This window comes from Babylonia areolata, chromosome 31, assembly GCF_041734735.1.
Source record: "Babylonia areolata isolate BAREFJ2019XMU chromosome 31, ASM4173473v1, whole genome shotgun sequence".
In the NCBI taxonomy this organism is placed as follows: Eukaryota; Metazoa; Mollusca; class Gastropoda; order Neogastropoda; family Buccinidae; genus Babylonia; species Babylonia areolata.
In genome coordinates, this window is record NC_134906.1 from 18,632,685 (window position 1) to 18,656,279 (window position 23,595).

The following is a 23,595-nucleotide window of genomic DNA, read 5'->3' on the forward strand; positions in this document are numbered from 1 at the left end:
CACACACACACACACACACAACGCGCAACAGAGCAGCAAAAAGGGTGCACAATGAATAGAGAACACTGTTGAAATATTTATCAAACAATCAGTTTCAGAATGTTGCAGACTTCTCGAGTCTTCAATATGAAACGAGATATATATGCTTCAGTGCGATTGTTTATCCACATTTTGAATTCCATTTTTTTTTCTCTTTATCAAAGTGATATTGTCGGTCTGTGTGAGGTGTGATAGGATGTCCGCATAAACCCCTGTAACCAAATTCATTAATTGCGATTCATCTCCCACCCATACCCTATCACCCTTACTTCACTTGAGCCAGAGCATAACTGTGGTTTAAGTGAACTTTTCTTAGGAAGAAAAAATATGTATATTCACCATGCAGTGCGAAGAACGGCTTGGAGGGGTGAAGATGAGGGAGGTGAGGGAAATAGGATTGTATCTTGGTCTGTTCATACTCTACTTTGTACCACCCCTCCCTCCCCTTTTCTTTCTTTGCCAAACATGTGTGCCAGAATCCACATGCACATCCTTTTAGTGCACTAGCACTAGTACAAGAGTACACTGGCACCCATCCCTGTGGGCCAGTGTAACATGGCCTCTGGATTACTGTGAACTTTTTTTTTCTTTTAAAAAATAATTTTTACTCTTGTTTGTATGCATGTTATTGAACACTAGATCTGATTATTTCGTAGTCAAATTGTTGGCGAGGGAAGGACATTGCGAATGTGTCAAGGGTCGAATGGAAAGTTTCTTCATGAGATTCCGTAACAACACACTCCACAGCGAGCCAGCTAATCTGCATACGTATCGAAAATGGCGTCGCAGGCGATACAAGTGGAAAGTTTTGGAGCAAACTAAATGACGACAGCGCCTTTTAGTTTTACCGCTGCTGAAGTGATTGAAATGCTTCAAACTGAAGATTTCGACATCGACGAGGATGGTGAAGGCGTTGAATAAAGTATCTGCAGTGAAGAAAGCAAGAAGTTACTGATAGTGACTCAGCTTCTGAGAGCAGTAAAGAGGGAGGGGAGTGGGCGTTCACATGACGTAAGGAGAGGGGTCAGTGGGTCAAGTACAGTGAGTTCCATCGGAGATTAGAAAAGAGAGATAAACCACTTGCAGAAATTGCTGAAGCCAGGCAGCCTGCGCCGCGGCACGTATTCATTATTCATGAGCTGCCTTTGCCCCGCCCAAACGAAAGGAAAGCGTCAGTCGAACGCAGTCTCCTGAGTGATTTTATAATTTGGATTACACCTTTTTTCCCTTTTCTGTTTGCTTCATCCCACGCAGATGTCAAACTCAATTTTGTTGTGAATAACATTCCTAAATATTTATATGTATTGGTTACTTTTATTTCCCTATCACCACAGCACCATTTTTCACGAGTCGAAAGATGACCTCCATTGCAGAAAACTATAATATTGGTCTTAACGAGATTCACTGTTTGTTGTAGTCTGTCTGTTTCTTGCTTAAGGGCATTTAATTGATTTTGTAACCCTATGGGTGTGTCAGACAAGAGAACAACATCATCAGCAAATAGCATTAAGAGCAAATCTGTTGCGCCAGGTATCATTTGTATTCCATGTCTCCCCTTCTTTGATAACTCCACTGCCAATTCACCGATGAAAAAGGAAAACAGCTGTGTGCTTGGCATACAACCTTGTTTAACCCCTCTTGGACACTGAAAAAAGTCTGAATAAATACCTTTGTCACGAACACATACAAGTACAGAATCGTAGATGCTGTTAACAGTCATGTAAAACTCCCGAGAGAGAGAGACAGAGACAGAGACTTAGAGAGAGAGATAGAGCACAATACAACGGTCTGCTCGGGCAACATGAAGCGTTCGTATATATATGAATTATGTATATGATTATGTACATATAGATAGATTTAGATTTACATACTGATAGATCTATATGAAATTATGTATGTATGTATTCATGTATGTATGTATAGACAGATGTTAGAAGAGAGACAGAGCTGAATATGTGTTTTATGTTTTGATATATATATTTTTTTTTTTTTGAAGAAATGGTGATGTAAACCAGAAAGTGTGAAGAAAAAGTAGCGTTACGAAAACGCAGTTCAATAATTTATAACTGTCTCTCTCATGTGCAACATTGCGCTGGGGGAGGGGGGGGGGGGAGTTGGTGGTGGGGGGAGCTGCTTTATTTTCTTTTTATATTATCTACATTCAAGCAGATGCAAACGTGCTAAAAACCAAAGCAAAAATGAATCGGTTTTCATTGTATACAGCGAATCTTACTACACGTGGGAAATTCCAGGCGTAACTTAACTTTCGCTTTACTGCAGCTGAACCGTCGAACCAAACAGTTTCCTTCAGGTGGGGAAGGAGAGGGTGATTTACCCCCACCCTTCCGCACTGCGTGTGTGCCCCAAAACGGCTTCAGCACTGTTATAGACAGTAAGAAGGGGCCTGCCGCGAGTGGTTTATCTCTCTTTTCTAATCTCCGGTTCCATTCAGTTACGTTATGTTTTGTAATTGTTGTGATTTTTTTTTAAACCCTCACAAATGGGTCGTCGGTAGGGAAAAGCAAGGGAGAAAACTATTCGTCCGGAGTGAGTTTAGTCTGTTGACAAGGTTTTGGAAAGAGAAAGGGGGAGGGGGAGGGAGAAAGGAAGGTCAAGAAAGGAAAGTGAGTGAAGTTTATTATTATGCGTGGTCTTGCAGCAATTGTGGTGTTTTGCCTGAAAGTCAAGGGATGGAATCACTTGAGCCTCTCAAATATGTGTGTATATGTATATGCATGCATGTGTATGTTTTTTCTTTCTTTCTTTCTTTGATAATTGTATCATTCGGTCTTTATTTCTTATGCTGCATGACGCCACAATCCTTAATTCAGAAACCATTTCCATGTCATGAAGATGCATGATGATGTATCAGTGATGTCTTCTGAGAAGTGTGATTTACTGTACAGTTCTACCTTCTGTTCCATATGTGCTAGCTGTACACTCCCTTCCACACCCCTCCCTTTCCACACATACCCATGTCGTTGTGCTTGTGGTTTCATTGTTAAATCTTTCTTCACTGTTTGGCAGGGATTGCTGTGTTCTTGTTTGAGGAAGGCGGCAGAATGGTTAAGACTCTCATCTGCCAATACAGAGTCCTTGAGGGTTTGTGTTCGAATCCCGCACTTGCCCTTTCTCCCATGTTTGACTAGCTGAGCGTCTAGTCATTCTGATGGGACGATAATCCGAGGTCCCGTGTGCAGCATGCACTTCGCGCATTGAAAAAGAACCCATGGCAACGAGAATGTTGTCCTCTGGCAAAATTCTCCTGAAGAAATCCACTTTGATAGGTACACAAATATATATACATGCACTCAAAGCCTGACTAAGCGCGTTGGGTTATGCTGCTGGTCAGGCATCAGCCTAGCAGATGTGGTGTAGCGTATATGGATTTGTTGGAATGCAGTGACGCCTTCCTTGAGAAACTGAAACTTGTGTGAAAGCGTCCAGAAAGCTATCATGTTCATGGATGGACAGGAAATACCTGTATTTGTTGCTTTTGTTTTTCTTCTTTTGGCCTTTTGGCAGACTGTGTTTGGAATTTGTTCATTTGTATATTAATTCATTTCTTGTTTTTTGTGTGTTTGTTTGTTTTTGTTTTTTCGCGGTAACCAGTTTCTTACCTGTCTTCTGTTTTCTCTTGGTCGGGGAGTGGGTGGTTGGGGGGAGGGGTGGGGGGGGGGGGGGGGTTATTGATCGGCCTGCAGTGTCGGAACATTTGGCTATCAGTGGCGGGATGGGGGAGGGGAGAGGTGAGAGGTTAAGGTCAACTGGTTAACTGACGCTGGACAGATTGGTTGCTTGCTTTGGTGTGTGGGCAAGAGATGGTGTTGCTGTTTTCTTTGACATTTTTTGGATGGAGGTCTGTGCATGGACGTCCCGTGTCTGTGCTGTGTGCCAGGCGTGGAGCGAACGAGGCACGTGCGTTGTTTTCATGCCGGACGGAGTGGGTAGGCTGGCAGAGAATGAATCAGAATCAGAAACAATTTTAATGTCAGTTAAACAATAACAAGGTTTATAAGACACACATGCAAAGTTACATGTTCCACACACAAAAAGCAAAACAAAATGATAATTATAAATAAATATAGAACAAGAGATGGAATCACTCTTATATGCTTTGGTGTTTTTGACAGCAGTTATTGATAAATGTGCGCTTTTCAGTTTCTTCAGTGAAACAATTATTCCTAACACAGACACACAAACTCACAGACACACACACACACACACACACACACACACACACACACACACACAATCATCTAAAATCACATTATGTGGATAGACGTTAAACTGAAGAATACATGCACACACACACGCGCACACACGCGCACACACGCACACACACACACACACACAGATATATATGTATATACGATACACACACGGACATATACACATACACACAACATGCGCCTGAGCGGGCGCGCGCACACACACACACTCAAGCGCCGTAAACAAATCCCATCTCCTAGTTCAAACACTGTCAGACCAACTGCAAAAATACTGATTATTCAGAGAAACTATCTGAAATGAAGGCTGTATTTAAGATATGGATGAAAAGAAATGTTACACATATAGGACGTGTTGTAGTATTAAAATATCTTATCCTTTCCAAACTAATCCACCTAAGGATTTTGCTTCCAAATCCTCCAGATAATTTTATAAATTATTGTCAGAAAATGTGTTTTCAGTTCGTATGGAAAAGCAAACAAGACAACTAGAAAGACAGTAACAAAATATATTAAGAAAGGAGAGTTAAAACATACCAGATATAAGAAAATGAATTGAAGCATTGAAATCAACTCGGTTAAGAAAGTTTGGAAGTACAAAACACAAATGGAAAAAATATTGCAACAGAAATGTTCCCAGTGATAGGAAACTCTACGGAGAGCTGGACAGTACAAGGTCTTCAAAGAAAAAGCCCCCCTCAGTCAAGTGTTTCGGCCCTTAACTCCAAACACTCCAAAGGGGCCGCATCCGGGTCATGACTCCTGGATGCCCTTGTATTGCCGCCTTTTTTTTTCTCTTTTTTTCCCCTGGTCCTCAGCAGGTTCGAACCCGCGCCTCCAGGGTGGTCGCCACTTCAGGACTGAGTCACTTTTCTGGCAGCCGTTTTAACCACTGAGATATTGTACGCCTGGTCTTAGTAATCCTTATGAAGTTTACTTTCATTCCTCCTCGACCAGATCCAGCTGGAACTCTTTTCTGCTGCTTCTGCCATTGCCTTGAGAGCCTTTGTCCTCTCTCTACCAGAAATCGACAGCTGTTTCATGAGGCTGTGGGCAGATGCGCTCACAAACCCTCTTGCATCAATCTCTATAGCGAGGACTTTGGCTTGGAAGCCAGATTTCTTAGGCTGCTGGCTAGACTTGCAGAGAGGTGGGCTTCTTCCATTCTGCTTTCGTGTGGCACAGTGAGAGCTCAACCGGAATCGCTTGTTTCGTTGTCTTGGAGTGGAGTACTATGTCAGGTCCCATGCCGCTCTTGCTGATGATTTCCGGGTGTTTCTCCCTCTCTGGTAAGTCAACTGTGCATTCCCAATCTTCGGCACCATCAAGCAGCCCACGTTTCCATGCTTTGGGTGTTACAGATGTTCCTGGCCAGACTTTATTGCCTTTTGCAGAGTGGAACTCTACTGGAACTTCTGGTGGGGTTGGTGCTCCTTGGACAGTGCTCACCACATGTGCAATTTCTTTAAGCACTTGGTTGTGCTTCCATGTGTACCATCCTTGGCTCAACGCCGCTTTGCATGAGCTGAGGACATGTTCCACTGTTTGTTTGCCATGGCAGAGTGGGCATGCAGGGGTCATCTGCCTTCCCCCATTTCACCAAGTTTGTATTCAAGGGAAGGAGGTCGTACACAGATCTTAGGATGAAGCTGATCCTCAGAGGGGCGATGTTCCACAAGTCGCTCTAGCTGAGGCTCCTTTGGAGTGCATTTTCCCATGTTGTCCACTGCCCCTGCTGGCCTTGCTGGACTGCCTTCTGGACTCTTTTATAATCCTCTTCCTTCTTGATCTCCTGTATGATCATGTCTCTTTTTGCTTTCCCCTTTGCCTTGGACCACCATTCCGTCTTTGTCGATCCCAGGCCCTGTCTAAGTGAATTAGAAAAATATGGACCTGTTTATGCACTGCTTAAAAGTAACAATAATATATTTTGGAAATACACTGTTATGGCATATGGGGAATTTTCATGTCAGTGGAACCCCACATCAATAACATCTTCAGTCAGAATCAGTTTTCTGTAATGATAGATTCAAGATTGGAAATAGTATGATAAATTACTCATGGAGACTGGAGTAAGCATGATCAGCTTCGGATCCACTCTGTTTATGCATACCTAGATTCAAACACTCCACTGTCGGCTGCCGCTCTTTCTCTGTCTCTGGACCTTGCATTTGGAATGAGCTCCCCCTTCGCTTCATCAGGTCTCCGCACTCAGCTCTTTCAAGTCTGGCCTTAAAAGCCACCGCTTCCCAAGATAGCCTCCCTTCCATGCTTCTTCCTTGTTTTCATTTTTTTGAGTGTGGAGTTATGAATGCGTGTGACTGACTGCTGTGAAAGCGCTTTGATTTGTCCCTGCACAAGATTTAGCGCTATATGAATACTAATTATTATTATTTTGAATCAATTATCAACGCTGGATTGACAAAGCGGTTTACTGTGTTTCACATTTTTTGAATGACAATGAAAGATTTCTTACCCAAAATGAGTTCACCAGAACATGAAATAAATGTACATTTCTTGGCCTACAACGGTTGTTTCAGATCAATTAAAAGAAAACTCAACAGGCAGAACTTACTGTGCCAACAAACCAAAGTACGCATGATAAACCCGGGGCATTAAAAGTAATTTACTCAGTATCTAAGGGATCACAGGCATACTACAATGTTTTGACATCTGATGATACACTTCCTAATGCTTGTAACAGTGGTCTCAGAAGTTGGGAAAAGGTTTTTAGTAAAATTGATAAAATACAAGAAATAAAACTGAAATGGCTACAACTTCACACAATACACAGAATCAACGGAACAAATATAATTTTAAAGAAATGGGAATAGTAAATAGTAGTAACTGTGGTTTTTGCTGAGAAGCTAAAGATAGTATGGAGCATATTTTCTGGCGATGCAATCACTCTAAAAATCTGTTGTTCTTTTTGGGGTTTTGTTTTTGTTTTTTCTTCTCATATTTGATGGTCTATTCAAACGATCTATTTACTGAAATTGCAGTACCTATTCTCACTATGTATATATGTGTGCCATCTTTTTTTTCTTCACCTTTTTTATATTTCGTTTGTTATGTGCCCTTTCTTTGTCTGTATATGTATTTGAATACTTATGTTAACTGTATATGTGTAATCAAAATTGGATATTAAAAAAAAAAAAAGTTATGAATAAAAATTGTCAAGGTATTTTTGGAGCACTTCCAACCTAAAAAAAAGGAAAAATATTACTTATGTACCCTACTTAAATGTCATGTCCATCTCTCTTGTTTAGGAAGTGTCACCATGGCAACGCCCACTCCTGTGATCGTTGGGGTGGATGTAGGGGGCACCAACACTGATGCCGTCGTCATCAGCAAGGCTGAAGGTCAAGGTCATCAGATTCTGGCGGAGGACAAACATTTGACCACCAGTGACGTCACTAGAGGTCAGTGTGACGCATTTTCCTTTTTATTCTTTTATATTGATTTATTTCATGCGCGTGCACACAAAAACGTGCATCATATCACCTAAAATGGAGATACGTAAGATTGAAGACTACAATATATTACTACTACTACTACTACTACTACTACTACTACTACTATTATGATGTTCCCTCTTTCCATCAGAAAGGACCCATGGCATTGTATGCTAAGTACTTGAGACTGATCTGTACCTGCAACTGTTACAAGATGTATATCTCAAGGCAACACTTTTTATTTCAAAACAAATCGCGTGAGTGTCCTCTCCCTGGCACAAGCCTGGACATGTTATAAGGAACTCTGGATCATCAAAGGTCAGTGTTCTCCTCTTGAATATAATATAGATTTTTGAGGAGAGCAGAGCATACATCTGACACTAGTGTAGACGTAGATGTTGCAGAGATCCACATGGTTTAGGGGTTCCACTTCAGATATTTTTTGGGTTTATTCCCATAGTTTTTCCTTGTCCTGAAGATGACCACAAGACAGTGGACCATTTACATGCAGCAAGGACATGGGGCCAAGACGCTCAAACATCCACAGACCCCGGGTCATGATGCTGTCCAGAACATGATGCCTTCCATTATTTGTTGGCAGCATTCAAACATGTAACCCTCATGACCACGAAACTGAAAATCAAACACTTAAAAAATAAGCTTTTGCACAACTTATTGAAACCCATTCTTCAAAGAATGATATAATCAAACGATATGCTTAAAGCTTTGGCCAATTACAGGAACCATTTCAGGGCAAAGAATTGTATAAAAATGTTTAATTGTAATTTGATTACATAGTAAACGATTAAATGGACTAACAAGTGCTGTCACTGAAGTGTCAAATGTCAACATTGTTTCACTCTCCATTACGCATCATTCATCTGCAAACATCTTTGCTAAGTCATGTTGTTTTTTAACTCACTCAGTACGGCCAGTCCTCTCTTCTCCTCTACACAGACCCCTCGGATGTCCAGTGGGTGTCTGAATGACCCAACCTTTAGCTTCCGTCGTCAGAATTGTGGTATTCTTTGTCAACATTCACCTCTTCAGTATAAGAGCCTTCCGCTTGCAATATTTTGATGATGGTAACTGGGGTGAAACGCTGTTAACGTCGTCTCTTTCGCCGTTCGTATGGAGAGAGTTAAACAAACACTTCTCTTTTGCTCAGTGGACTAATGTCTCATTACCGTTTCACTCTCTGTCATGTGTTTTTTGCCACAGGTGTGTGCAACGCTGTACTGACCGTTCTCCGACAAGCCAGCAGCCGGAAAGGCCAGATCTCGGTGACACAGATCAACATCGGCACCACTCACTTCGTCAACGCCGTTGTCCAAGGAAAACACCTCAGCCGTGTGTCCGTCATCCGACTCTGTGGCCCCGCCTCTCGGGCCGTTGCTCCATTCACGGACTTCCCGCCACGCCTGAGGGAGGTCATTTTTGGGTCAACCCATTTCGTCAATGGGGGGTACAGGGTGGATGGGCGAGAGATCGAGAGCGTTGACGAGGATGAGATCCGGGCTGTTGTGGAGGAGATCAGAGAGAAAGGGGTTACAGGAATCGTCCTCTGTGGCATCTTCTCTCCAACCAGGACGGAGCAAGAAGAGAAGGTCTGGACAGATGCTTATTTTTTGCTTTTTTGTGTGACTATTTCTTCAATCTTTATTAACGTCATGCTTTAGCTGGTTGACAGTGTGCCCTGTCGAAAAATTAGAACTGTCATCCTGTATAACATGTTGTTTGTTTGTTTGTTGTTGTTGCTTTTTACCATGTATTTCACTGGTCATTGTTATTGTCCTATAGGCCACCCATGCAGGTGTAACTTTTACACAAAGATCTTATGCACTGTTATATTGAGGGGCTTTGTGTCTCTGCGTGGCAGTAAATGTTAATGTTAGAATTTGTTTCCAAATCATTTTGCAGGTGAAGAAGCTGATCTCAGAAGTGTACCCAGAAGCCACCGTCACCATGTCTCACACCATCGGCCACATCGGTCTGCTGGAACGGGAGAACGCGGCCATCCTGAACGAAGCTGTGAAGGCCCTGTGTCAGCGGACCGTGTCCGGTTTCCGTCAAGCTCTGCAGGACATTGGGTTGAGCTGTCCCCTGTTCCTGACCCAGAATGACGGCACTGTGATCAGTGAACGACAGGCCATGGAAACACCCTGTCTTTACCTTTGCCTCGGGTCCGTTGGGGTTCAGTGTGTTGTAAAGCCTAACAAGAGAATTACAATGTGTTGTCACTTCTGCATTGCTCTAGATATTTATGTACGTTGTTGTCTTGTTGATTTTGTGTGTGTGCTGTATCGTACTTTATGATGTCCTCTCGTAATGTACTCTTTTATGTAGTCTTATAATGCAATGTATTTTATATTATACTGAAATGTATTGTTCTGTAGGAAAATGTTTTGTGCGGGGTTAGAATATATTTTCCTGCATTTTGACTGTTTCTCGATTGCATATGGCCAAATATAATGGTAAGTTTGTTTTGGAGGAGAGGCCAATACCTTTTTGATATATTGGAAAGACAGGAAACAACGTTCCTCAAACACGTATATGATTTACAAGGCAAACAAGTGCTAGATTTTAGAATTGTGTCATTTTACCCCCCACCCTCACCACCTCTCTCTTTCTCTTTCTCTCTCTCTCATTTTATTATTAGTTTTTGTCTTTTCTTCCACCAACCATTTGCTCAACAGATGCTGCGCTTGTTTGGAACTCTGTTCTTGACATCCAGTGTGCAGTGTTTTGTACAAAAAATTATATTGTATTATATATATATATATATATATATATATATATATATATATATATATATATATATATATATCCTATCAAAGTGCAAGTGCTTTACATGGTACTGGATAGAAGTGAACTACATTCTGCATCATTGGCCTTAGTGGTCGGCAAGGCTCTAAGCACCATGATTTGATTCTTCTTCTTATTCGTTCATGGGCTGCAACTCCCACGTTCACTCATATGTATACGAGTGGGCTTTTGCATGTATGACAGTTATTATCCCACCACGTAAGCAGCCATACTCCGTTTTCGGACGTGTGCATACTGCGTATGTTCTTGTTTCCAACGCTGACATGGATTACAGGATCTTTGACGTGCGTATTTAATCTTCTGCTTGCCTATACACACGAAGGCAGGTCTGCACATATCATGTTGACCTGGGAGATCGGAAAAAAATTCCGCCCTTTACCCACCAGGCGCCGTTACCGAGATTCGAACCCAGGACCCTCAGATTGAAAGTTCAGCGCTTTAACCACTTGGCTGTTGAGCCCGTCTGATTTGATTTGATTCGGAATCATCCAAAGCTATGTCATGACAACAACGCAGGACCGACCAACTCGATGCGCGGCGCGGCCTACCTGTGCCAGGTGACGGACGCTGTGGTGGTGGACATTGGCGGAACGACGACGGACGTGGGGGTGCTGAAGAACCGGTTCCCTCGCCAGGCCTCCACGGACGTGCGGGTGGGGGGCGTGCGCACCAACTTCCGCATGCCGGACGTGCACAGCGTGGGGCTGGGGGGCGGGTCCTACGTGCTGAAGACGGACAAGGGGAAAACCCTCGTGGGACCGCTCAGCGCTGGTTACAACCTGATGAAGGTGACGCGAGTGCAGGGTCATCGTCTTAGTTGTTTTTGTTTGTGTGGTTTTGGTGGGGAAGGGGGGGGTGTTCCTTCAGGGCCTGACTACTAAGCATGCTGGGTTACCCTGCTGGCCAGGCATCTGATTAGCAGATGTGGTGTAGCAGTGTATGGATTTGTCTGAACGTATTGACGCTTCCTCGAATAACTGAACCCAACTCAACTGTTTTTTGTTTGTTTATTGTTCTTGTTGCTTTGTTGGGAAATGGATGGGAGGTGGTTGAGTGGTTATTGCCGCATGATGTGCTGTGTTTTGTTTTTGTTGTTTTTTGTCTGATAATAATGTATGTATAAGATTAACTGTCTATTCCCAACTCCATTTTCTCACAGAAATACATGGAGGTTTTGCTGAAGATGTGTGAAATTTGACCACATCCACCAAACTATAGTAAACGTGACACAAACTGGGAAAGATGTAACTCGGGGGTACCCACGGTGTATTGCATTTCTGTGTGATGTGACAGCTTACATATTACGTCATGAATACAACACATAGTGGCTGAATGAAACTTTTTGTTTTTATATGGCTGTTACTTCTCATAATGTACACCTCTTTTCCCCCATGTCTTCCGTACATCTCTCTGGCATTGTTCACCCTGTCTTTCTTTTTGCTTCTCTCCTTCTTTGTCTCTGTCAGTCCATCCATGTCTCTTCCTCTCAAATTTGTCTCTGTCAGTCCATCCATGTCTCTTCCTCTCAGATTTGTCTCTGTCAGTCCATCCATGTCTTTTCCTCTCAGAATCCAATTCTCCTTCGCTGTTCTCATCCCCTCCCTCCCCTCCCCCGTTGCCGCCCCCCCCGCCCCCCAACTCCCCGTTTTTCTGGATTTTAACCTCTTTCTTTTGATATGAATGCAGAATAGTACACTTTCTTTTTTTTCTTCTGGCGTCATTACAGAGTTGGCCACTTTCTTTTCCTTTTGACATCAATGCAGAATTGTTCACTTTATTTTTCTTTTCATATCATCGTTCATAATAGTTCTCTTTCACATTTCACGACATCGTGTTGCATCCAGGAAGCCCTGGTGTTCGGCACTGAGTCCGTCAGGAGGATGACAGCCACAGACGTTGCCGTGGCAGCGGGGCTCATGGACCTCGGTGACAAGACTCGCGTGACGCACATTCCCCGCGATGACGTCACAGCGGCCGTGAAGCGCATCCAGAAAATAGTGGAGGACGCCATCGACAGCGTGCGGGTCAGCAGTGAACCTCTGCCCGTCATTCTGGTCGGTGGTGGCTCCAAGCTGTTGGATTTATCGGTGAGTGAGTGACTGATGGAGCTTGCAAGTGAGTAAATCGGTGGATTGTTTTGCTGGCAATGGTGGCAGCTTAACTCATTCTACCCCACAGCTACATGCCTGCTACATCTCCCCTGGACCAGCACTATATTAGACCACTGCAGAAAAAACTGGGTGGGTCACTAAAATGACGAAAATTGATAGAGAAGTGTTGATTTAATCAGTCGAACAAAACCTCGTTTTCATGCTTTAGGAATCCGTAAACGGTTCAGATTAAAATGTCAACTGTACCAAGCAAAAATAAACGAAATTAAAATAGTGTGTTGGAACCACAATACTCCAACCTGGTCGACAGGGGAAGTAATCATGGTACGAAAATAACTTGTACCAGGAGTGGAATGAGTTGATGACCTTCGTTAAGCATTGGGTTATCTTCACTGTTCTTTCCTGTGTTTTTGGTATACCTTGAAATAACATGTCTTCTCTGTGGTTTTTTCCCCCCCATATTTTTCATCTTTCATTGATCTCTCTCTGCTGAAATGTACTACATTTTGTTGGTCTCATGAATATATATGTAGCCGATGGTAAACCGAGTGGTTCTATATGGGGTACGGATGGTACAAAAGAACTAACTAAATGATGATTTACTGTATTAAAGGATAGACCAGAATTCCCGCGCACAGGCCAGGAACATATAGAGGCGAGTCACAAATGGGTTTTTTTTTTTATTGTTTTATTTACAATAGTTATGTAGATGAGAAGAAGAGCTAAGAAGAAGATTTTAGAAGAGAAGACCTAAGAGAAGATAAAAAGAGAAGACTAAGAAGAGAAGACAGTGCCTGGAATGACACACACAAATGTCATTAGCACAACATGTCGGCACAAGTGAATAGTAAAGCACATGTATACATATTACATGGAAGGACTACCACTTGGTAATGCATATGTGTGAAGACCAAACACTGACACCAAATGACATTTCTAATACATTTAAATAGTGCAATTAAAGTGATTGAAGCTATGCTGATTTAGTGAAAGTACACTGACAGTATAGATTAGGTAAAGCTTATACTGTGTCAAAGTGACTCAAATGAATCCGTTTATCATGTTGCACTATACTGGAGTAAGTGGTATAGGAGAGAGCATGATAACTAAATTACAATTAACAGACTGATACATATGAGGTGGTTTTCACCAATAACTGATATTAATCAAACAATATCTTGTAATCACCACATAATACTACACACATTATGAGTACTGAGAATCAGTGAAACACTAACCTCCATCAGTGACAGCAAATGAGAAAGAACGCATCATATGCACTCACTAGAATATTCTGGAACAAACTATCTGTGTCCCGAGACGTCATTGACTGTGACGTTAACAAAAATTAAATGGAACACTGCTCCAAGCATATGACGACATGGCAATTATTTAGATCAATCATAGCTGAGTTGTGACTAACATGTCCAAGCAATAACTGAACAAAGCAATAACTGAACATACTCATATGAACACAAGTACTGTGTCGAAAAATACAATTTACAAATCATCACATTCTACACACTAGTTCTTACAGCGATACGTAGCAAGATGTTAGCCGTTGTGAGAACACACACGACACACACTCACACTGCCCGCGACGCAGCAAGAGAGAGAGAGAGCAGCTCTGGTCAGATGACTGACCAGGTATGAAATGACCACTCATCACTTACTGTGCCAATTTATGCAAGTTAAGCGAAATACAAAGACAGTCATGTGTGCAACGAACAGATTGACACTAATCTGGCCAAATCTGACAACAACTGTGTTTCTTATAAGGTGTTCAGTGACAGATTTCTAAATGATTACTGAACTGATTTACGTCGGAAGTTGCAAAAGAAAGAGCTCAACACCTACTTTATAATGAGTATAAAATGAAGTGCTGATTATTTAAGATGAATTTATAATCTTAATTTAAGTCACCTGAACAGGGTCAGTTTTAACGAGCTCGTCGCTGAAAATTACAAACTGCCTTAAATCAGTTTAACGTAGGCAAACATAAATGGAATAGACTTAAAGATGGAATCGCGACGATTCTGCCAGTATATAATACTTGTAGTTTACTGATCCGACAAAAGAGATATTAATTAATTACGGTAGGGCAGAAACACAGATTCCAGCTCAGCCAATAGTGTATCGCGACGTGACACTGGTCAAGCCGTGAGTAGGTTGTCTGGCGAGGAGGACAAAATGATGTAAGCGGCTTGGCGTTCAAACTGGGGGTGATGTCACACAATCTGTGCGTGGTGTTTTTTTTGTTTTTTGTTTTGTTTTGTTTTTTGCTGCCCCATTATCTGCACCGTTTCAGTGACATTACTCCCACGCCGCTCATTTAGATTCCCCCATACACGGCCACACCCGGGTTCGTCCTTCGCAGTTCCAGCGTCGGCAGTCCACAGGGAACCATCGATGTTAGGTCGCCAGGAGGCCACACACCAGAAGAGACCCTGCACTGCTGCTGAGTCACTTCGGTGGTGTTCAGTGGTGCCTTTTCTGTTTTAACGTACTTAGGACACCACCTACTAAGCCCCATACTAACGACAATAATGGCTTAGTCGCGGAGCCAGACTGAGTGAGCGTCCCTCCCAGAGTGAAGACCGAAACCACGTCCCTCAAACAACAGCCCCCCATGAATCTGCCGACACTGACGACATTGACAGGACTCACCCCAAGCACGGAAGTGGAGGGGTATCGAAACTGAGGTCACCATGAGAGCAGGGCATGAAAGGCCACAGACTTTGAGACTATTTTGTTTATATTAATGACGATGAAGGAGGAGGAGGATGACGATGATGATGACGATGTTGCTGTGGAGGTCCATTTTGGTTTGGGACTGCGTGACAAGGCTGTACTCTACGCTTCCTGTCATAATGATATCCCGGCGTTAACCAGGCCCGAGAGATACAGGCACTTGCAGTGTTGGTCAGGTAATTAGAGCAACACACCCAAAGACGCATCCTTGAAGTGGATGACACTCGACTGTGTGGTCCCAGTCTCCCCATTTAAGCCCACAGCACACTCAACTCTGGGTAGGAGCCGGCCACGGGCCGAAAAACCCACCTCCGCTGGGATTCGAACCCGCGTCCTCCCAGCCGTCAGTCCGCGACGCTAACCACTTCGCCACGGCGGCTGGTTCTGTGCGTGGTTTAGTTGGGAAAAACGTCGTCTGATGTAGCTCGTTTGTGAGCAGTTTTTGAGCAAGCATAGCGCGCTTGGTCACACATAGAAATATATATATATATATATATATATATGTATATATTTGTGTGTGTGTGTCTCTCTCTCTCTCTCTCTCTCTCTCTCTCTCTCTCTCTCTCTCTCTCTCTCTCTCCTGTTTTGTTTTGTTTTGTTTTGATGGATTAAGCAGAGTAATGTATGGTACTTGTGGTGACATAAGAATTAACCCTATCACCCCCTTGTCAATAGACCTATGCAGGTAATGACAATAAAATATCAAAGCGTCAAAGCGTCTCTCTCTCTCTCTCTCTATCTATCTATATATATATATATATATATATATATATATATATATATATATATGTGTGTATATATTCATTTAGACGGACACAATAGCCAGGTGGTTAAAAGTGCTGGACTTTCAATCTGAGGGTCCGAATCTCGGTAACGGCGCCTGGAGGGTAAATGATGGAAATTTTTCCGATCTTCCAACATATGTGCAGATCTGCTTGTGTCTGAACCCCCTTCGTGTGTATATGCAAGCAGAAGATTAAATACACATGTTAAACATCCTGTTATCCATGTCAGCGTTAGGTAGATTATGGAAACAGGAAAATACCCAACATGCACACCCCCGAAAACGGAGTATAGCTGCTGACATGACGGGATAAAAAAACGGCCATACAAAAGCCCACTCATGTACATACAAGGTGAATGTTGGAGTTGCAGCTCACGAACAAAGAAGAAGATGTTCATTTATTTGTTTATTCATTCCTTTATTTCTCCGGTCCCTTCAGACGAAGATGCCGGGGGTGAGTGAGATCCTGCTCCCAGACCACTACGGCGTGGCCAACGCCATCGGGGCAGCCCTGAGTCAGGTCAGCGGCAACATTGACAGCGTTGTTTCCCTGGAGAAGTTCATGGACACTGGCGTCATGGAGACCCGCATGCAGCAGGCCAAGCGTAACTTACCGCCGGGAGCCACCCAGGTGAGTGTGTGTGATGCATTAACACAGAGACAAAAAGGAAGTGCTAAAGAACGAAAAAAGAAAGATTGGCAGGAAGAAAAAGATGGAAAGAAAGGAAGTTCTGGAAACAAGGGAGGGAGAAAGAAAGAAAGTATGAACAGAAGGAAACCGTGAGAGGAATTTTTTTTTTAAATAGAAAAGTGGATGTATTTTTTATTCTTTTCTGTGCCGAGTGTGCAAGCCATGCACTTTCTACACAGCAAACTCCAGGCTGAATTTCATGCTGTTGGACATCTATTCCCGAGCTTCAGTCGAGACGAATGCAAAATAAGAATAGACATGATCCCTGCTACCATGAACATAAAGTGGGGAGATTTTTTGTGAGGACCGTGCTTTCTGTAGACCACATGTGACAGAGGGGATCAAGACCTCGACTTGTCAACAGGCACAAATCCATTGCCTCACCAGACAGATGGTCATGCGCTACACTACGCTACAGTACATACCATACAATAGCATACCATCATTATCAGTTTAGATATACCTTACTTCCATACCATACATATCAGTTGCACTCTACCATACCATACCATACATATCAGTTATCCTTTACCATACCATACTATGCATATCAGTTATACTTTACCTTGGCTTACCATACCATGCATATCAGTTATACTTTACCATACCATACCATGCATATCAGTTATACTTTACATTATCATGCTATACCATACATATCAGTTATAGCATACCATACCATACCATACCATACCATACCATACCATATCGATTTATCTTACTTCCAAACCACACCATACTTATCAGTTATACGTTGCTTTACCATATCATACAATACCATACCATACTAAAACATACCATATACCATACCACAACATACCATACTATACCATGGGCCTACCACATGTCCCACATAGTCATTTTTTTGTCATCATCAGCAATGTTCTGGCATCATTATTATTACCATCCTCATGACCATTACCACTGTTGTTCCCAGGAGCAGATTGACGAAGCAGTCAGTGCAGTACGGAAACCCCTGCTGGAAGCTGCACGTGACAAGGCCGTGCAGGACACGTGCCGCAAAGCCCGACAGATGGCGCAGCAGGCAGGGGCAGACCCTGCAACTCTAGAGATTGTGGAGATGGAGGAGGTGGCCTTGACCTACCTGCCTGGTTGTGCCACGCGCATCAAGGTGTGTGTCTGAAGCTGCTGACATGTTTTATTGGTGATTCAGTCAGCCGGTGGACAAAACATGTAGGTGTGTACTAATCTCGCATGGTCAGACTCTGTCCGTAATGTGCTAGCTGCTGTGTCTCTGTCTTCAAGAGAGATGCCAGGGTGTGGGATGTAGGAAGGAGGTGGGGGTGTAAGGGGTTTAGGGGGTGAAGATTTCTCTCTGATAAAATAATATACCCCTCCCCACCCTACCCCACCCCATCCCCCCCCCCCCCTCACCCCCCTCACCCCCCCCCCCCCCACACACACACACATACACACCAATGCCTCCTTGTTTTTCTGCATTGGAAATTTTCTCATTTTTACCGTTCTCCTTGTTTCCAGGCAGCAAAGATACACTCTGTCCAAGAAATTTAGCCATGTACATTTACACGCCTGAAGACTGTGTAATCAGTTGCTGGCTCAGCAACACTGAGTCCGTGTATTTGATAAATGTGTATTGTGTGCATTGATGCAACGTCTTCATGTTTTTTTCCGTGATCATTTTTGGGCTTAACTCATTTTGTGTACAGGTCGATGGCATCACGAATTAAAACAGTTCAGAGTTATTTGGTTTCTGGCTGTTACTTTATTTTTCTGTCTTGCCTGTCTGTTCCTGTGCCTGTCTTTTGAGTCCTTGAATTGGTGTTCCACAAAGTTTCCTTATACCGTGGGGTGTTTGCTAGACTGCTGTATTGCGACAGCAAGGCAACGAGACCGCCAACACTGAATTTGTAATATAGCCACAAGAAAATAATAAAATAAAAGGGGTGGACAGTTGATTCTTCCAAAGGGTGCAATTTTTCTGTCTTGTGGAATTGATTGCCTTATAAACTAAATGGCAAAGTGTTTTGATTTTGAACGTTGAACGACTTGATTTATGAATAGAATAATGATAGATTTGTTTGCGTATTCTGCACGATGCAAGGTTTTGGACAACTTGCGATTTTTGTTTTCAGTTCATAACTTTGAAACATCCTTTACAGCATTAAGCAGTGAGTGAAACTGAAACTAGCAGAACAGTAATGAAGTGATGATGCCAGTAGACTGTCCAGCCACTTAAGACAAAGCTTGAGGGTTCCGGAGGGAGGGGGGAGGAGAGGGGGGGTTTTCGAGGGGGGGGGGGAGAGTAGAAATCGAAAGGTGCTTGCAGGTGTTCTTTGTTGTGACATCATTCTTACCTGAAAACAGTGTCATTCTGTCAGATGGTTTGTTTCCTTTCTGAACCCCTGGATGCTTCTTTCGGCCGATACTGGTGGAGTGGTGGTGGTTGTCATTGTCACCATTGATGTTCGTTATCATTGCTGCAGTAAAAGAGGAAAGATGACAAAAAGCCGATATAATGAATAGCTGTAGTAGTAGCAGCAGTAGCAGCAGCAGCAATAGCAGTACTGATAGCAGGAGCAGCAGCAGCAGTAGTAATAATTGTAGAGGTTGAAGCACCAGCGGCAACAGTAGTAATTTTCACAGCAGCACAGCAGCAGTAGTATTGCTAGAATTCTTCCTGTAATGTCTATCGGTCGTCATCGACCTTTACTGACATTACCATCCAGCCTTACTTCACAGCTCCCCACATCCCCCTGTGTCTCAGGTCAAGGCTGTGGGCAAACTGTTGGAGTCCACCAGTGAAGGGCATCGCCTGGACAGAACCGCCAGGGGCTGCCATCCTCGACACGGACCTCACCACTGAGGTCACGAAGCAGCTTCGCTCGGTCACTGGAGACGTGCTGGATGACTCCCAGTCGGACTCGAACACCGGTGTGACGTGGGCAGGCCTGACCCCTTCACGGCCCCACGTGGACCCGCGGACAGGGGAGTGGATCGTCAATGCCTGGGATGTGGAGTGTATCACAGTGGGGGCGGGGCTGCTCGGGGCAGGGGGCGGGGGCAGCACCCACGTCGGGAGAGCGCGTGCGCGCGAGGCGGTAAGTTGACGTTTTGTTTCATGAGATATTGTCTTTACCAAGGAAGTTATGTTATTGCTCTTAGCAGGGGAATGCGGCAAAATGTTGAAGACTGGCTATGTTTGGCAAGAGGATAAGTGAACAGATTGTTGTGGTGATCTGGATATGTGTAACAGAAAATGCATTTGACAGCAATTGCAAAAGAAGCAGGCAGTAAATGTAAAAGAACGCATGTAAACTCAGTACAGCTGTTTTGAACTGATCAGTAAGAGAAAGTGCTCTATGGCTGTGGGGGAAAAGACAAGGATTTTTAAAATCCGAAATTATACATTAGTGTTTGATCATACTTGTGTGTGTGTGGTGCATGCTTTTTTTGACCCAGTTCATGTGCAGGTGGCAATTTCTTTTGGACAAGAAATGATCATTTCATTTGTTTGGAGTTTTTTTTGTTTTTGTTTTTGTTTTGTTTTGTTTTTTAGATTAGTGACAATATGATGAAGAGAAAAAAGGTTTCTGTCACCTTCTCCTTCAATCAAGGTGGATAACGGAGAGAAGATTCGCATCATCGCTCCGGAGAGACTGCTGGCCAAGTCGGACATGAAGGACGTGATGGTCTCCGTGGCCTACCTGGGTGCCCCCCTCGTGTTGTACGAACAGCTGTCATCTGGACGCGAAACGCCAAACGCAATGAGGTATTTTGTGTCGGGGGGCAGTGAGGTATTTTGTCTTTGGGGACACTTCTTCTTCAGTGTTCGATGTCTTTGGGGGCACACACACAGACACACACACACACACACACACACACACACACACACACACACACACACACACACACACACACACACACACACACACACACACACACACAAAAGAAAAAAAAAGAAAATAAAAAGATAACCTTTTTGAATGTAAAATGAGAGGAAAGTCTGGTATAGAACGAGGAAAGATTTCTGAAAGGACCAGTCAGAAGAGTAAAAAAAAATTTAAAAAAAGATCATTTATTGTTTGTTTCCAATGTATTTCTTGAACTATGAAGGAATGTGAAAATTAGCATTTATTATTTGTTTCCAATATATTTCCTGAACTAAGAAGGAATGTATTGTTCTGAAATAATGGGAGAAGATTCTGTGATCAATTAATGGTGTAAATACACTGTCTAAATCTTCTGCTTTTGAGAGTTGAACTTCCATGATTGCTCTTTTCGATGAGAGAGTTTTGTTCGCATATGACTTTTTTTCTTCCTTTTTTTTTAACCCACCATTTAGGAAACTATACTCCGATTTGATTGATTGTTGTGCAGAAACACTTTCAGTTAAGGTGAAGAAATGCTTTTGGTTTTAAAAAGTACTGGGACAGGCAATAGGGAAGAGGTGCTGAAGTGTCGTAATTCCCTGGGCTGAGTAAAGAGTGGAGATTTTTCTGATCTCCCAAGTCAACATATGTGCAGACCTGCTTGTGCCTGAACCCCCTTCGTGTTTTTATGCACACAGAAGATGAAATACACACGTTAAAGATCCTGTAATCTATGTCATATTCAGTGGGTTATGGAAACAAGAACATACCCAGCACACCCCTGAAAATGGGGTATAGCTGCCTACGTCTCCGGGTAAACAAACAGAACAGTCATGCACATAAAATGTTACGTCTCCATGCGTGCCTGAAATCTAATTGAATGACACAGGAAACGAATGATGAGTGCCCAATGACAGCCTTCAGTCGGCTTTACCCAGGTAGGCAGCCTGCTGTGCAAATGACCCTGAGTTTGTAAAACACTTAGTGCTTGGTCTCCGACCGAGGATAGGTGCTATATAAGTATCCATATCATTCATTCATTTATTCATTCATGTGGGAAACTAATGTATTGAGCATTATATGCCGGGATGTGCTGCTGTTTCAGGTGCGTGCAGGATCTGTACAGCATCGGTGGCTATGCTGACGGCGACCTGACGAACAAGGAAGGAGTGGAGATCAAAGAGAAAGAGGGCGTGGTCTACATTGATGACTACCAGCCAGTCAGATCCCTCTCTGGATCGGGGAAAAAGAGTGAGAGAAATGGTGGGTAGGCCTGCTTGGTGTGTCTCTTTGTGTGTCAGCATGTGTGTGTGTTTATGCACTGCACTGCGAGAGTGCGAGTGTGTCCGTGATTGTGCATTATGTGTCCGTATTGTGCCTGCTTGTGTGTGAATGGAATAGAATAAAATATTTTATTGTCTTAAACGTTAAGGTTTATGAGACACAATTGAACATAAACATGAACATATTGTGAAAAGAAACATTTGTGCACAAATTTCGCTGTATGCTTGTGTGTGTGTGTGTGTGTGTGTGTGTGTGTGTGTGTGGTCAGCGTACGTTCAAGAAGTGAAGCAGCAAAGGAGATACCATGACTTGAGCAGATCATTCCTTGCCCCGAGTCGAAGTGAAAGACTGGTAAAACAAGACACGGTAAAGACTCCCCACACCCACACACACACACACACCTCCATATATTTGTTCCATTATACGAAGTTAATACCAGTGTGAAGGAGTGATTTCCTATGTGTCTTCAAAACATTCTGACTGCGCCTTGCGATCCGACAGATGCGGTGGCGGGCGACATTGGTGGCAAGCAGGTGGTGGGCCTGATGTGTGCGGAGGTGGGGGGACTGAACTGCATCGAACCCATGCTGGTGTCGGCCATCCTGGACCTGCCCCTGATTGATGGTGACGGCATGGGCAGGGCCTTCCCCATGCTGCAGGTGGGCTGGGAAGGGGAGAGGCAGACAGACAGACAGAGGCAGAAAGAGAGAGGCAGTCACACTGAAACCTGAAATGCTCGATTACATCATTCTTTTAGCAAAACCCTTTGTTTATAAATGCAGACTATTCAGATTAGACCTTGTTTAAAGTCTTTGTGATAGACTTAAGAAAGAACTATAAAGTCGGATAATTGTGTACATTCCCTGGAAATGTTAATTACACATTTACTGGAAAGGAAAATGGTACCCTTATTATGGAAAATCATTGCGTTTTAAACCTAAAATATTCTGATGCACAGAATTATAACAAATCTACTGCACTGTGCTGTATTGTAAATTGGGATAGTTATACCATTTGTTATGACTGATGTATTACATTTGATATTGTTTGTCAATATGCTTGACTATTTCTTGTACATAGAGATACCTGTGTAAAATGAAGTCCAGTCCATACTGGTTGATGCTCATTGACTACTGGGATCTTAGATGCATGACGTTAGACACAGACATTACACGGCGGATTCTCTGAAGACTTTGTTTCGTGATGTCCCTCCGTGGGCACAAATGGACTTCTTGAAAAAAAGTGAACATTAATAATCAGTTTTGAATGTTTTTACCCCCGAAAACGCAGTATGGCTTCTCACATGGCGGGGTAAAAACAGTCATACACATAAAAATCCACGTGTGTACATACGAGTGAACGTGGGAGTTGCAGCCCACGAACAAAGAAGAAGAAGAATGTTTTAAACTCTGGAAGGTCTTTTCAACTTTTTGATTGAAAAACTTGAAACAGTGAATAGTTTTTATTGTACTTTTTTACCATCGATTTGAAGTAGATGCTAATGTGGCAATAACCTTGAGATGGCCTTAGTGGTTGGTGAGGCTTTAAGCACCATAATTTGATTTGATTTTGTC

General features: G+C 43.1%; 1 pseudogene across 1 annotated transcript in view; it reads left to right on the top strand.

The window, feature by feature from the left end:
• The window catches only part of LOC143275838 (uncharacterized), a 40,071-nt pseudogene that overhangs the window by 11,450 nt on the left and 5,026 nt on the right, over positions 1–23,595 (top strand). The window contains exons 2-13 of the transcript XR_013053471.1: positions 7,538–7,690; positions 8,945–9,330; positions 9,644–9,906; positions 11,066–11,337; positions 12,394–12,636; positions 16,635–16,826; positions 17,824–18,018; positions 19,633–19,666; positions 19,698–19,966; positions 20,483–20,637; positions 21,843–21,988; positions 22,555–22,680. The product of XR_013053471.1 is annotated as an uncharacterized LOC143275838 (transcript). The remainder of the gene's footprint in view (positions 1–7,537; positions 7,691–8,944; positions 9,331–9,643; positions 9,907–11,065; positions 11,338–12,393; positions 12,637–16,634; positions 16,827–17,823; positions 18,019–19,632; positions 19,667–19,697; positions 19,967–20,482; positions 20,638–21,842; positions 21,989–22,554; positions 22,681–23,595) is intronic.